Raw genomic sequence first — 16718 nt, 5'->3', positions numbered from 1 at the left:
CTGAGAGTTGGATTAGGCAAGTGAAGAACGCAAATTACTTGAATGTTTTTTAGTTTGGTAAAGGTATTGGGCCTGGTAAACATCTAGATACCATGGAGTCACCCACCAGCATGCAGACTACATAATGGACATTTTAGTCTTTAGATAAGAGGACTTATAGGGTGTGTGAGGGAGTGAGCTATGTTTCTGTGATGAAGTCTTTCGGGTTGTGTGACAATAGCAGCTCTTGCAGCTGTGAGTAAGAGCAGGGCCTCTAATAAGCAGCACGAGTTGGAAGATGTGTACTATTGGCTCTATGTGCTAGTCAGAGGGATGTGGATGGGGTTCTAAGTATTTGCGGAGTAAGTGAGGTGGGTAGTATGAGGTGAGGGTAAAGGTAGTGGTGTAAACTTTGTGGCATGAGGGACATGGTGTCCCTTGTCCAAGGTAGGTGTTCTTGCCCTAGGCCCTTTTCATGATAGCAAGGCCGAACGTGAGACACTCTGTTGTAAACTGTCCCATAGCTCTAAGTACCAAAGCGAGCCCTAGGACACAACAGCTTGGACAGCAAGGGGGTGAAGCAGCATGTCAAAAGGGTCACATTATAGCTGAACCATGGGTACTTTCTAAAGCAAGTCTACATAAAGAGGGTGGCTGTGACTGGGTCTGTTAATTTTTTTCTTAATGGCAAGGCACATGGGTGTGGTGAGTAGATGGCAGAGCAGAGATGCAGTGGGTCAATTGACCACAAAGCTCCATGTGCCTTTGGAGAGAATCTAAGTGCTGAAAGCAGGTATAGTTTGGTCTTTTCACTTATTTTAGTTTTTGAGGAGAGGCCACTGAGTGTGATCATTGTAGAGCAAGGTAGAGATGAAGTGATAGTATTTGGGTCTTCCACTGCAGGGTATTTGGTTCCTGTTAACTGCTCACTCCTCAATAAATCAAGGCTGCAATTTAGGCTGGATAGAATGCCTCTCAAATCTGTGTGTCCTACTTGCACAGAGGCCACCCTAATCTTCTCAGTATAGTTTCAATTTGAGAATATGTGCCGATAAACCTAGCACAACAAGGACTAAGCATGAACCCTGCCCAACCTACAGTGGGCTCCCCTCTCTTCTGGCAACTCTCCAATAGTGCACATGTGTTTGTATTGACAACCAGAATATTTTGTAGCCTAGTGTTTTTTGTTCAGGGCTTGCAGACCTAGAGAGAATACATCAGCTGTCATTGCACTTTTCTTGCCTCTTGAAATAGCATACTCTCTGCATCATGGTCCACAGTTCCTACATTCTCTTTACCCTGAGCGTTTGGACTGCTCTATTTTGTGGATAACGTTTCTATAAACCATAACTCTCCTGGGATATCTCTCAACGTGAACAAGCTTTTCCTTCTAGGGTCTTTGATACTTCTCAGAAACATTCAGCATGAATGGAATATCTAGTTAGTAAGGTCTGCACGTTAGTAGCATGTGTGGTGCATATATCCCTTTGAGCACTAATGGTCTGACTTGAGCTCGCACCTTTGTCCTTATACACAAGGTCTCTGAATAAATTTGAAGTCATGCCACTCAACATCCCAAACCCTTCACCAATCAAGGTGGGTGGAGAGGGCCTAGCCATGACTGAAGAGTTCACCTAATTAGGCAGTACTATCAGAAATATGAGAGGGGGAAGAAGTGACATCAAGAGCAGACCGAACAAAGCCAGGAATGCCTTCAGATGCTGAGCAATAGCAATGTGTGGAGGTCATCTCAGTACAGCATGAACACTAAGCTGATGCTTTCCCAGAGCTGCATTCTGTCCACACTCTTTTATGAATCAAAATGCTGGCAGATGATGAAAGCGATATAAAACTGTCAGCCTTTTACACCCGTAACCTGAGAAGAATGCTGCACATTTTCCATCAGCAAACCATCTCCAACCAAGAACTGCTCACTAGATACAAGCAACACAGGATGGACACCGTCATACTGAGAAAAAGATGGATAGGGCTCCCCATCAGAAAAGAACAACACTCCATCACAAGAACAGCTCTCTACTGGACCCCAGAAGGCAAGTTGAAGAGAGGCAAACCAAAGAACACCTGGAGGTGAACTGTGAAAACAGAAATGAAGACCCCCGAACCAAACCTGGTGCACCGTCCAGCAAGCTGCTCACGACAGACAAAAGTGGAGGGCCTTCATTGCCGCCATACTTGCTAGTTGGCATAAAGGACAGTGGGTAATTAAGTAGATAGTCGCTGGTATTGCTACTGCTTCTAAAGTGCATAGTACATCAACAAGCACTATTCAACCTGTGAATGATGCAGCATGCAACACACTGAGCTTTCCATGCTAATACACCTCAGTTAAGGGTACGGCTGTTAAAAACAAGTATGTGTGGCCGCTTTAATGCTGTTCATATTCTAGGCATAACTCAAAGTGGAGATGCAGTTTGACATACCTATGTCCCTACTTTGAACTCATGAGCTTTGGAATGCTGCTGGCCAATCCACTGAGTCGCTGGAAAGCAGGACAGTAGGTGCAAGCTGGACCTGTGTAGCCCAACTACACCGAGAAGGGGCACTAAGATTCACTGAGAGCGGAAGCTCTTGAAAGAACAGGACTACTCTCCTGGGAAGATGTACAGCTTCAAGTAGATGATAGAAGACCTCTTCCAACATGCGGCAGGTCTCACAACAGCCACGCTGTGTGTGTTTTGAGGTAAGACCAAGTGATTACAACATTAAATATTGGGCCTTCTCGCTTCTTTTCCAGACAGGAAGACCCTAGGCTGTCATGCTCAAATGGCATACATGGATACAGCAGGTTACACAAGTCATTTGACTGCTGAGCTGCATGTGTTTCCAACTACATCACTCCCTACTCGGTCCCCACATGCTTGCACCCAAGCATAACATTGAAAAGCAGTTGTGTATGTAAGGGAATAGGGAACAAACAATGCTTGAAGAGGCATAATACTCCCAAAAGTACCCTCAATCAAGAGTAAGCCAATCCACCATCCCACATACATAAAAGTACTGAATGGAATGAACAAGTTACTTACCTTCAGTAACACTTCCATCTAGCTACAAATAACTCACTTAAAAAAAAACAATTTCCCCCTGTAACTTTTCAGCAGTACCTATAAGCAGCGAAGGTGGGCGCAGTTCCAGAAGTGACTTGCGTGACTTATTTAGGAGCCACTCCTGCAAGCGGACATCAGCTGCTTTCATTACTGTACGCATCTCCAGGTGCAGAGCCCCAAAAGCAAACTGATCAACCAGTGTCTAGATGGCTATACTTGAGTTCCTATTACTGGGTAGAGTTTAATCACAGAACAAGGAGGATCGGTGAGGAATCTGCAGCTAGACAGTATCTGTCATAAAGCGCTTTACTGTAGGTAAGCAACTTGGTCTTCTAATAGAGACTTCTAGCTACGGTTATCCGTAGAGTCCTCATCTTTTGAACAGACATCAAAGTAGTACCTATTGAAGGCGGTTCTGTGAATGTACTCAAATCAGAAAGTCCTGAAGGACGAAGCAGGGAAAGTGGCCTTCTCTGTGGAGTTGGCGGTCCATATACCAGGGACTTACAGATAAGTTAGTCAGTGACAATAAGCTATAAGCCAATCGAACAAACCCTGATTAAGGTCAGGGCACTGGCACGGAGGCCTCGGTAGCAGGCCTAAGTGCACTCTCGGAGTAAAGGAAAAGTTACTTACCTTTGGTAACGTTTTATCTGATAGAGACTATCTACGCGCAGATTACTTGCCTTAGAATTATCCCCAAGAATCAGACTAGATCCGGAAATTATCTTGTGAGCAGTACCCCTGCGCACTGGTAGGTGGCGTCAATCAGCTCGTATGGCATCTGCTGCGCAAGATGTCCCGTGCGCGGTGCCTATATAGACTCCTACCCAGCGCACTGACGTCAGTTTCTTTTTGGGACTTTCCACGCCAGGAGCGTGGCGCCACAAATAACGACAAGCGGTGTGGAAAACTAGGGCCAGTAAAAGGGAAAGCCCTGTCCCTAGAAATACATTCGCAGAGCTGGAAGGAGAGGTTGGTCGGTAAGGAATCTGCGGCTAGACAGTCGCTATCCGATAAGTCATTTCAGAAGGCAACTAAATTCGAGATTTCTAGCAACAGATCCTTACCTTAGAATAGATACCCAAGCAATACCTCCCCAGAGGAGGGTCTTCAAAAAATTTCATACCAAAACATCTCGCAGGACCGAATGGGTAAAATGCCCATCCCAACAGACCTCACTTTCCAGGCAGTAGTGTTTTGTGAACATGTGAAAGGAAGCCCATGTTGCAGGTGGGCAGTAGTCCAGGACCGGGACTCTGCGTGCTAACACAGTAGTCGTAGCCTTGACTCTGGTGGAATGAGCATGCAAACTCACACGGAGTGGCCTCTTGGCCAGTGCGTAGCAAATTTTAATGTAGAGCACGATCCATCAGGAGATTCTCCATTTCTGTACAGCCTTTCCCTTCTTCACTCCGACATACCCCACAAAGAGTTGGTAGTCCACCCAGAACTCTTTTGTGAGGTCATGGTAGTACAACAACGCTCATTTTTGGGTCCAGTAGGCAAAGCCACCCCTTTTACTTAGAGGGATGGGTTGGAGCATAAAAAGTATGCAAAGTGATGGAATGGCATACATGAAAGGGAGTGACGACTTTTGGTAGAAAGGAAGCTCCAGTTCGTAGAACCAGCGTGTCTGGGTAGTTGTTCAGGTATAGAGGCTTGGATGAAATAGCCTGAAGCGCACTGACCCCTCCGGGCATTTATGATTGCCACCAGGAAAGCCGTTTTGGTAAGATAAGGAGCCAGAGAGGACAGTTGAGCAAGGGGACAAAGGAAGCGCACACCAGGAACGACCAGACAAGATTAAAGTCCCACTAAGGCATGATAAAGGGAGAAGGAGAAAGCATATGTTGCAAACCTTTTAGGAACCTATGTAAAATAAGGGATTTGAAGAGGGATGGCTGCTCAGGCAATTGCAGGGAGTCTGAGATAGAAGAAAGATAACTCTTCAAGGTGACCAGAGCAGAGCCCTGCTGGGCAAAGGAAAGAACAAAGAGATGAACCTGAAAAAGGGGAGCAGAAAGGGGGTCAACTTGATTTTTTGCACACCATGCCACAAACCTGCCCCAACGGCAGGCGCATATTGTATTGGTGGAGGGACGCCTGGCTGCCAGAATAACATCTAAGACTTTGGGCTGAAGGTGAACTGTTGCCGCTCAATCTTTACGCAACAAGAACCCTCCCCTGGTGCTGCAACAGAAGATCCTTCTGAAGGGGAAGCCTAGTAGGAGGATCGATGGTCAGGCTCAACTGCTCAGGATACCACAAGGATGACTCAAGGCTGGTTGTTCCTGATCTTCTTGAGAACTCTGGGCAGGAGTGGTATCAACGGTAAGGTGTACAGGAGACCTGAGCTCCCCTCCAGACAAAAGTCGTCTCGGAGCGAGAGTCGCCTTGGAAACTCCAGCTTGCAGACTGATGACATTACCCATTCTGTGCATTGGCGAACATATCTAATCAAGGGTCTCCCCAATGCTGAAAGAGACGTTGCACCACCTCTGGATGAAGACACCATTTGTGATCCTCTAGGCATCGTCAGCTGAGCTTGTCCACCTTGGCGTTCAGAGCCCCCACCAGGTGTTGAACCACCCGGGAAATGCTCTGATGTTCAAATCCTGTCCAGAGATGAATGGCCTCTTGACAAAGGGTACCCAACCCCTCCCTGCTCTGTTTGTTGCAGTACCACATGGCAGTGGTGTTATCCGTGAACACCTGCAGTAGCCTTCGCTTGATTGAGGGTAGAAAAGCTTTTAAAGCCAGCCAGATAACCCAGAGCTCTACCAGGTTGATTAGGAGTCCCGGTTTTGCAGGAGACCAGAGGCCTCTGATCTTCACCTCTCCCATATGGCCACCTCATTCCAGAAGTAGCATCTGTCACCACTGTCTGATCTTTTTAGCGAAGGGATAGAGGTCTGTCGCTGACCCAGTTGCTGTTTGTTAACCACCACTGCAGATCTTTTGTACTTCCCTCCGAGATCTGGACCATGTCGGAGAGATTTCCCTGATGCTGCACCCACTGAAACTTCAGGTCCCACTGCAGAGTCTGCATATGCCAGTGGCATGTGTCACAAGCAGGAGGTCCAATAGCCTCAGAGTCAGTCTCACCGAAATCCAGGATAGAGACCGATAGCACAAGTTACTATTTGTGTAACGATATATCTGTAAGAGACATTAGTTAGTGATAGATTCCTTACCTTAGAATATCCCCAGGCGTCAGACTGGATCCGGAATTTTTTTGCGTAGCAGTACCCTTGCGCGTCGGTAGGCGTCGTCTGCGGCTCCGCGTCAGTCGTCGGTGTCGTGGGCGCTGTGAGGATGTCGTCGGAGTACTTAGACGCCGCCTCCGTGTGCTGACGTCAGTTCTTAGCCACAGCTTTTCCGCGCCAGAAGCGCCGAGCCGTGTTAAAAACCAACACTGTTGCCATTGAAACTAGGGCCCTGAAAGGGGATGACCTTAACACTAGATATCGGTTCGCAGAACGGGGAGGATGGGTGGGTCGGTAAGGAATCTATCACTAACTAATGTCTCTTACAGATATATCGTTACACAAGTAGTAACTTGTGCATCTGAAAGAGACACGTTAGTGATAGATTCCTTACCTAAGAATAGATACGCCAGCAATACCAACCCCGGTGGTGGGTCTGCGAACCAATAATCACACCAGAAAGTCCTGGAGGACGGAACGGCCAAAGAAGCCATCCCTCCGGACTTGACTGTCCAGGCAATAGTGTCTTGCAAACGTGTGCAGCGAGGCCCACGTAGCTGCCTGGCAAATGTCCTGCAAGGGCACTCCCCGGCCCAGGATAGTAGTTGTCGCCGTGGCTCGGGTGGAGTGAGCCCGCAATCCAACAGGGGGCTCCTTTCTAGCCAAGGAGTAGCATGCCTGGATACACAAGATGATCCACCGGGAGATGGTCCTCTTGTGTACCGCCTTCCCCTTCTTCGCGCCCACGTAACCACAAAGAGTTGGTCATCCACCCGGAACTGGCGTGTGCGATCCAAGTAGAATAAGAGCGCACGTTTTGGGTCCAGACGGTGGAGCCGCTCTTCCTCTTTAGAGGGGTGCGGTGGCAGGAAGAAGGTTGATGGACTGCCCGATGTGGAAGGCTGTGACAACCTTGGGCAGGAAAGATGGTTTAGTACGCAACACAACCTTGTCCGGATGGACGGAAAGGAGGAGTACAAGAGAGGGCCTGGAGCTCACTCACTCTCCTGGCAGAGATGATGGCAACCAGGAAAGCAGTCTTCAGCGTAAGAAGGCGGAGAGGACAGTTGTGAAGTGGCTCAAAGGGAGCCCACATCAGAAATGTAAGTACAAGGTTCAAGTCCCACTGAGGCATCACAAACGGAACAGGTGGAAATGTGTGTGTGATGCCTTTTAGGAATCGATTTACAATAGGGGACTTGAACAAAGACGGCTGATCAGGCAGCTTCAAGAAGGCTGAAAAGGCAGAAAGATAGCCCTTGATAGTGCCCAGAGCAGAGCCCTGCTGGGCAAGAGAAAGAAGGAAGAGAAGAACCTCAGAAAGAGGGGCAGAGAGAGGATCCACAGCCTTTGCTGTGCACCATGCCACAAATTTGTTCCACCTGCAGGCGTATACCGACTTTGTGGAGGGACGCTTGGCTGCCAGAATGATGTTACAGACTTAAGGAGGCAAGTCAAATGGCCTCCACTGTCGCCGCTCAATCTCCAAGCATGGAGGTGGAGATTGGACAGGTTCGGGTGGAGGACCGTCCCCTGCTGCTGCGACAGAAGGTCCTCCTGAAGAGGCAAACGAACCAGGGGATCGACTGACATACTGAGTAGCTCTGGATACCAGTACCTTCGTGTCCAGTCTCGAGCCACAAGGATGACTTGGGCCCGGTCTCGCTTGATCTTCTTCAGCACTCTGGGCAGAAGTGGTATAGGCGGAAAGGCGTACAACAGACCGCAACTCCACTCGCGACGAAAAGCGTCTCCGAGCGAGTGCCGCCTTGGAAATTCCAACGCGCAGAACTGAAGACATTGCGTGTTCTCTTCGGTGGCGAATAGATCTAACCAAGGCTCTCCCCACTGAAGAAAGACACCTTGCGCCACGTCTGAGTTCAGACGCCATTCGTGATCCATCATGCACCAGCTGCTGAGTTCATCCGCCCTGGCGTTCAGAGAACCTGCCATGTGTTGAACCACCAGAGTCACGCCCTGATGTTCCAGCCATTGCCAGAAGCGCAGAGCCTCCTGGCAGAGGGTCCACGACCCCACCCGCCCTGTTTGTTGCAGTACCACATGGCGGTGGTGTTGTCCGTGAACACCTGCACTACACTCCCCCGGACAGAGGGGAGGAATGCCTTCAGTGCTGGACGAATCGCCCGCAGCTCCAAAAGGTTGATATGGAGCCGGGACTCCGCCGGAGACCAGAGGCCTCTGATCTCCGCCTCTCCCATGTGGCCTCCCCAGCCCTGGAGGGACGCGTCGGTCACGACTACGTGCTTCGGTTGGGGAAGGGAGAGTGATGGAATTAGTTACTTACCTGTACACTATAGTTCTCCAGTATTATCTTTCATAGATTCACATGCTTGTATCTTCCCCGTCGTCATGGTGGGAGTCTCACGGTAACAGAATGACCAAGCAGTATCATAGAGAAGAAAAACTGCATAGAAAATCCCCATAGGGGCTGTATTATTTGGTAACCAGACCATGTCTTTGTTTTGGTCCAAAAGCTAGCCAATCAGAATTGCTGCCCTGCCCTCACACTCCCCAGCAGCAGCTTCCTGCCTCAGATTTCCGTCCCCGAGTGAGAGACAAGGATAAATTCCGAGAACAAGATCTGCCTGAGAAACGGGGAGGCGGGCGGGCGCATGTGAATCTATGAAAGATAATACTGGAGAACTATAGTGTACAGGTAAGTAACTAATTCCTTCTCCAGTATTACATCTTTCATAGATTCACATGCTTGTATCAGAGTAGTAAGCAGTGCTCACCATATCCGTAGCGTTTCCAGGACAGAACCTAGAAGGAAGCTCTGCCGCACAGCAATGACATAATAATAGCTATGAAAAACATCAGCAATACGATAAATGCATGTAATTACACATCAAAGTACTGTATAGCAAAAAACAATGTGCCATTAGGCCATACCTTACTGGAATAGACGCTTCAGAACAGCCTGACCCACTGCCGTGTCCTCCTTCCACGCAGTGTCCAGACAGTAGTGCTTTGTAAATGAGTGGACACTCTTCCACGTTGCTGCCCTGCAGATATCTGGCAGTGCCACTCCTGCGAACAAGGCCATCGAGGTTGCCATCTTCCTCGTTGAATGCGCCTGCACTTTAGAATGTAGCGGCTTCCCCGCTTTGTCATGACATTTCAGGATAGCTGAGGATATCCATCTAGCAATACTCAGTCTCGACAATGAAAGACCTTTTCTCTGCCCTTCAAAAGCGATGAACAATTGCTTGGACTTACGGAACGGCTTTGTCCTCTCAATGTAGAACTTTAGGCATCTTGAAATGTCTAGAGAGTGTAAGGCCCTTTCTGCCTCCGATGAGGGCTTGCTGAAGAAAGTAGGTAGAATAATGGGTTCGTTCAGGTGAAAAGACGTCGCCACCTTGGGAATAAAGGTAGGATTAGTTCTCAGTATAACCCTGTCCTGACGGAATTGTAAGAAAGGTTCCTCCACTGAAAAGGCTTGGATCTCGCTAACCCTCCTTGCCGATGTTAAGGCGAGAAGGAGGGCTGTTTTCCAGGACAGGAACTGCAAGTCTGTCTTATGTATGGGCTCAAAGGGTGGCCTCATAAGCTGTGATAGTACTGTATTCAGGTGCCACGGTACAGGTGGTCGTTGGATGGGTGGAAAGACTCGAAAAAGTCCCTTGATAAATTCCTTTATTACTCTGGATGACCAGAGAGATGGTTCGTTTGGCTTTCGCCTGAATCTTGATATTGCTGCTAAGTGCACCTTGACTGAAGCATGCGAAAGGCCTGACTTTGATAGTAAGAGCAGGTAAGGCAGAATACCCTCAGGCTGAACCTCGAAAGGATGCAAGCTTTGTCTGTTGCACCAGTGGCAGAACCGGGTCCATTTTGCTGTATATGTTTTGTTCGTGGATACAGCTCTCGCTTGTGAGAGGATATGCCTGCACTCTTGCGAAATAGTTAGGTCCTGAAATTCACGCTCGTGAGGTTCCATGCGGACAACTTTAGAGAGCGTAGATCCGGATGCAGAATCTGGCCTTTCTCCATGGAGATGAGGTCTTGAAATGTCGGTAGCTGGATGTTGTCGCCCCTCGACAATTGAAGGAGGTCTGAAAACCACGCCTGCCTTGGCCAGGCTGGAGCAATCATTATGATCCGGCACGGTTCCAGTCTCATCTTGCGCAGGATGCGCGGAATCAACGGGAACGGAGGGAACGCGTATGCAAACCTTCCCGTCCAGTCCAAGAGGAAGGCATTTCCCATGGATCCCTGTTGACGGTACCTTGACGCAAAGTGAGTGCACTTTGAATTGCTTTGAGTCGCGAACAAATCTAATGTGGGAGTGCCCCACCTTTGGAACAGAATGCAAATCTGAGTGTCGTGAAGTTCCCACTCGTGTGTCGCATTGGAAGTGCGGCTCAGGGCGTCCGCCCGAGTGTTGAGGACTCCCTGTATATGCTGGACTTGGATCGAGATTTCGTTGGATATGAGCCACTTCCAGATCCTTTGCGCCAGTGCTGACAGCTGTTTGGATCTCGTCCCGCCCTGTTTCAGCAGGTAGAACATGGACGTGGTGCTGTCTGTTTGAATCAGTACTGACGACTGACGTATTCTGGGAAGGAAAGCTTGAAGCCCTAGGAATACTGCCTTGAGCTCCAACATGTTGATGTGAAGCTGAGCTTCCCAATCTGACCAAAGGCCCTGAATCTCCAGCTCTTGAAGATGCGCGCCCCATCCTTTCAGTGAAGCGTCCGTCGTCATCATGAAGTCGTGATCCCGAGGAATGAAACTCAGTCCCTGGTTTAGGTTTTTCAGGATCTTCCACCATGACATGGCCACCTTCATACTGGTCGTGATGGTAATGCGATCCTCGAAGGTTCCGCTGGCCTGTACCCACTGCTCGTCGAGTTGTTCCTGCAAAGGTCTCATCCTTAGACGACAGTTTGGCACCAACGGGATGCAGGATGACATCATCCCCAACATGGACTTGTAAATCCTCACGGAAGTGGACTTTTTTGCTTGTAGAGAAGTCGTCAGTCCTCTGATCTTTCTGATCCGATCTTTTGACGGATAGGCTTTTCCCTCTTTGGTGCATATCCATGCCCCTAAGAATTGTATGCCCTGGGCCGGAGTCAGCGAGGACTTCTCCAGGTTTGTTCTCAGGCCTAGACGCTGAAACAACCGGACGCAGTTCCGTAGAGCTTCTGCTGCGTCCCTGAAAGATGGACCTGTCACCAGCCAGTCGTCCAGGTATGGGTAGATGTAATGGCCTTGTAGCCTTAAGTGGGCCGCCACCGGGGCCATGCATTTGGTGAATACCCTCGGGGCTGATTTGAGTCCGAACGGCAGGACCTTGAACTGGAAGTGGCGACTCTCCACAGCAAACCTCAAATACTTCCTGTGCTTCCGATGGATGGGAATATGGAAGTACGCATCCATGAGATCCAAGGACGCTAAGTAGTCTTTGCCCTTTAACATGAGCAAGATCTCCTGCAACGACAACATTCTGAAGGGTATCTTTTTTATGTAATGATTGAGATCCCTCAGGTCCAATACCTGTCTCCATTTCTGGGCCTGTTTCTTTTTGATGAGGAAGAAATGTGAATAGAAGCCTCTCCCTCTGAGATGCTGAGGTACTTCCTCTATGGCTCCCTTTTGTAGGAGCGAGAGAACTTCCATCTGCATTTCTTTGCGATGATGGTTGGGCCTGAGCACTGGAGGGTGGTCCGGTGGTATTTCCACAAATTCCAGTGTGTGGCCCCTGCTGATGACGTCCAGGACCCATCTGTCCGATGTTATGGACATCCAGTTGGCGTAGTATTGAGACAGATAGTGGTCGTTGTCCGGGATCCGTATTGTGGGGAGCGCCTGCCTGAAATCATTGACGTCTATTAGACTGCTGATTTTTCCCCCTGGCGTTGGATTTACCTCTGGACTGTTGTTGGTAAGAGGAGTTGGAGGACCTGTACTGGTTGTTGGAGTTAAACTGACGATATCCCTGCTGACTGTACGGCTGATATCGGTTAGACTGAAAAGAGGATCGTTGGTTAAACTGTCCTCTTGCGCCCCTCTTCCGAAAGGACTGAAACCTTCCCTGCTGGAGAGATCCCAGCGCTCTAGCCGTATCAGTGTCTGACTTTATGCCTTGCAGTGCCTCATCGACATGTTTCCCAAACAGGTTCTCACCATCGAAGGGCATATCGACAATCTTCGCCTGCACTTCTGGTCGAAAAGAGGTCGCCTTTAGCCAGCCTTGTCTGCGAAGCGAGACCGCCCCTGCCATTTGCCTGAAGCCTAGGGACGAAACATCCATGGCGATGTCGATAGACTCAGCTGCTGATTTTGCTCCTTCCTTGAGAAGGGCTGCCGCTTCTTCCTTCCGATCATCTGGAAGCGCCGATAAGATGGGGGCCAGATCTGACCATATCTGCCTGTTGTAGCGGCCTAGCAGAGCCATCGCATTCGCCGCTTTAATGGTAGAGGCTGCCATGACCGCAAACCTCTTACCCGCTCCATCCATTCTCCTCCCTTCCTTGTCTGGTGGCACAAGTGACGTAGCCACCGGGTTTTTTGAGTTTCTTTGCGCCGCCTGTGTCACCACCGATTCCGGCCTGGGATGACCAATGAGGCAGGCTGCCGTAGATTCTGGAGCTCTGTATTTCTTTTCAATTCGCGGAACTGAAACCGCTATGGAGGCTGGTGTTTTTAGAATCCTGAGGCCTTCCTCCCATAAATGCGGGATAATAGGTATTGAGCGGAGTGACTTCTTGTTATCGTCCTTGAAATCGTACAAGAAACAATCCGTTTCCTGTACGTCCACCTCCAGACTGAATCTCTTGGCCGCCCTTTCCATAATATCGTGAAAGCCTCCGATGTCCTGAGGAGGGGAGGTAGATTTGAGTGGTTCAGGCGATGCAGCTGAAGGCAATACGTACTCGTCCCATTCCTTGCCAGAGGCATCATGGACTAGCTCTCCCTCTTCGGGCTCTTCATCTTCCTCAGAGTCCGTTAGGTCATCCCTAATGGTAACCACCTGCGGAGATTGAACTCCCTGATTTCGCGGGGCAGGTGCCTGCTTAGGCGTCTGCGTGGGAGGCGTGAGCGTAGCTGGCTGCGATGAGTTCGCCTCCGGGAAGCGACGATAGTAGTCGTTCAGCATCAGTCTAAGGTCAGACACAAGGGTGAGAGGTATGGAAACTGTCTCCTGACGTTCCTCCTCCCGTGAGTCCTCGTGCTGCTCTTCTTCGTCTTCATAGGCACCAGATTCCTGGAATGATTCGTATCTGGCAGATTGTGGCCTGTCCTTGAAGGTAAAGGTTTCCTCCTCATCCGTATCCTGACTTTTTATTTGAAGCTGAGATGGGCTGTAGGCAGCACCTGAGGACTCCTCTCCCTCCGAATCCTGCTCCAACAGCGATGATGGCGGCAATGGAGAGATCTTTGTCCAAGAGGTGAATTCCGCGGACTTACTGATGGTAGCCGCACCTCTTGTCGACTGAAAAGAGCGTATGGAGATCATGGTCTTTGATTGAGGAGAACTGTAAGTTTTAGCCGTCGAAAGTAAGATTTTCGTCGCCGGAACCACCGTCGACGGGATCATCGTCGACGGGACCATCGTCGACGGGACCTCCGTCGACGGGACCATCGTCGACGGGACCTTCGTCGACGAGACCTTCGTCGACGGGACTGTCGTCGACGGAACCTTCGTCGACGGGACCTTCGTCGACGGGACCTTCGTCGACGGGACCTTCGTCGACGGGACCTTCGTCGACGGGACCTTCGTCGACGGGACCCCCGTCGACATTCGGGGCATCGAACCTGTCGTCGACGAAGTCGTCGTTGTCGTCGTCGTCGACGGGCCTGACAGAGACATCCTACTCATCGATGTCGTTGCCGTAGACGTCGTGGTCGTCGACGCAGCCTTAGATGAAGCTGAAGATGACTGAATCAAAGGTTTCACCACAGACTTATGAGCAGAAACCATCGAACTGGTAGAAGGTGCAGATCCAGGACCTTTAAGACTAGACTGCTTCCCCAGAGGAGTAATAGGAAGAGATGATGCCAATTTTTCTTCAGATTTACCCCTTTTAGGCTCCACTTTCTCCACAGAAACAGAGGCCTTTCTTTTCTTAGGAGTGGGGTGAGAAGATTCTTCCTCAGAATCTGTGCCTGGAGTGGCCTTCTTCTTCTGAAGCCACAACAGTAATCTTGCCTCCCTGTCACGCTTAGTTTTGTCAGAAAATTTTCTACAAAGCTTACAGGACTTCACCAGGTGTTTAGGGTAGAGGCAATAAAGGCAGTCCTCATGTGGGTCCTCAGAGAAGAGTCTGGCCTTCCCACAGGATCTGCATGGCCTGAACAGCCTCTTCTTAGAGCTTTCAGCCATCTTAAGCAAAAAGAATACACACAATACCTCAAGGTAGAAGGCGGTAAACAGATTCCCAAAGGGTCAAAAGTTCACACAGGAAACAGAAGAAAACTGAGCAGAGCTCAGGGAGACTCCTTTCTCACACGAAGGCGGTTGGAAATCTGAGGCAGGAAGCTGCTGCTGGGGAGTGTGAGGGCAGGGCAGCAATTCTGATTGGCTAGCTTTTGGACCAAAACAAAGACATGGTCTGGTTACCAAATAATACAGCCCCTATGGGGATTTTCTATGCAGTTTTTCTTCTCTATGATACTGCTTGGTCATTCTGTTACCGTGAGACTCCCACCATGACGACGGGGAAGATACAAGCATGTGAATCTATGAAAGATGTAATACTGGAGAACTGCCGCTAACCCAATCGCGGTCCGTGAGCCACCACTGCAGCTGTCTCGCAGTGCCCTCCGAAATCAGGACGTGGTCGGACAGGTTGCCCTGATGCTGGACCCACTGAAACTTCAGGTCCCACTGCAGAGCCCCCATCCACCACCTGGCGTGATGCACCAGAAGGATGCAGGAGGCCATCAGTCTCAGAAGCCGCAGCGTCAACCTGACCGAGATCCAGGATAAAGGCCGAAAGAGTGGGATGAGAGCCTGAATATCCTGGACCCGCTATTTGGGCAGATAAACCCGAAACTGCGCCGAGTCTAGAATCGCTCCGATGAAGAGGAGCTTCTGAAAGGGGCACAGGTGTGACTTCGGCACATTGATGGAGAACCCCAGCTGGTGCAGGAGATCCGCCGTAGTCTGGAGGTGGCTGACGACTGTCTGGGGCGAGCCCGCCTTCAACAACCAGTCGTCGAGGTAGGGGATGACTGAAACCCCTAGCCTGCGCAGATGAGCTGCGACCACCGCCATCACCTTTGTGAACACCCGTGGGTCGCTGGTAAGGCCAAATGGGAGCACGGTATACTGAAAGTGCTCTTGGCCAACCGTGAACCGCAGGTAGCGCCGGTGGGCCGGCAGGACGGGGATGTGGAAGTAAGCGCCCTGCAAGTCCAACGCTACCATACAGTCTCCTGGGTCCAGGGCAGCCAGGACCTGATTCAGTGTCAGCATTTTGAACTTCTCCTTCCGGAGGAAGCCGTTGACGTTCCTTAGGTCCAAGATAGGGCATAGGCCCCCTTTGCCCTTCTTGGGTACCAGAAAGTAGTGGGAGTAGCAACCACACCCTACTTCTGGCCCAGGAACCGCTCGATGGCCCCCTTGGTCAAGAGGGCCGTAACTTCCTCCGGCAGAAGTCGCAAATGATCCCCCGATACACGGTGGTTCTGCGGTGGCATGGCTGGAGGAGTCGCCTCGAAGGCGAGGGAGTAGCCCCTTCGGACGATCTGCAGCACCCACCTGTCCGATGTGACGGTGCGCCAGTGGGAGTGGTGATGGCGAACCCTGCCACCCACTGGCGTCACATGGGCCTGAAAGCACGGACTAGGAGGGTTTTGAGGCGGATGCTGCTGGGGAAGGTGTGGACTGACCTCGCCGTTGTCCCCCTACCGCCGCCACGGCGGGTTCCACGGCCGCCACCGCCTTGGGTATTACCCAGCGGAGAGTGGCTGGCAGCACGTGTGGGGGTACCCCTTCCGTGGCCACGAAAGGAGTGAAAGGCAGCCGATTGCTGGCGTGGGGCCGAGAGGCCCAAGGACTTGGCCGTAGCTCTGGAGTCCTTGAAACGCTCAAGCGCATGGTCTCCCTTGTCGCCAAAGTGGCGACTGCCATCGAACGGCATGTCAATGAGTGTGTTCTGGATATCGGCCGAGAAGTTGGCGGACCTCAACCAGGCGTGGCGACTTACCGCCACCATTGTTGACATCGCTCTACCCAGTGAGTCGGTGGTGTCCAGTCCACACCGGATGGAATATCTGGCTGCATCCCGACCTTCCACAAGGGCTTGGCCGAGTTTGGCACGTACCTCCAACGGACACTCTGGCAGCACTTCCGCGACCGTGTCCCACAGAGAGTGGGTGTAGCGGCCCAAGAGGCATGCGGTGTTGGAAGACCGCAGTCCCAGACTAAGGGATGAGAAGATCTTTTTGCCATACTGCTCATACCTCTTGGATTCCCTGTCCGGCGGAG

General features: G+C 50.6%; 1 protein-coding gene and 1 non-coding gene across 2 annotated transcripts in view; both read right to left on the bottom strand.

The window, feature by feature from the left end:
- Positions 1-16718, bottom strand: part of LOC147698809 (E3 ubiquitin-protein ligase TTC3-like) — a 1497644-nt gene that overhangs the window by 711514 nt on the left and 769412 nt on the right. The window lies entirely within an intron of this gene.
- Positions 937-1043, bottom strand: LOC147698810 (U6 spliceosomal RNA). The gene has a single exon (XR_015299503.1). It is a non-coding gene; the product is annotated as a U6 spliceosomal RNA (small nuclear RNA).

The sequence above is a fragment of the Lissotriton vulgaris genome, chromosome 8 (genome assembly GCF_964263255.1).
Source record: "Lissotriton vulgaris chromosome 8, aLisVul1.2, whole genome shotgun sequence".
In the NCBI taxonomy this organism is placed as follows: Eukaryota; Metazoa; Chordata; class Amphibia; order Caudata; family Salamandridae; genus Lissotriton; species Lissotriton vulgaris.
The sequence above is the reverse complement of the archived record's forward strand: the minus strand, read 5'-3'. Positions and strand labels throughout refer to the sequence as shown.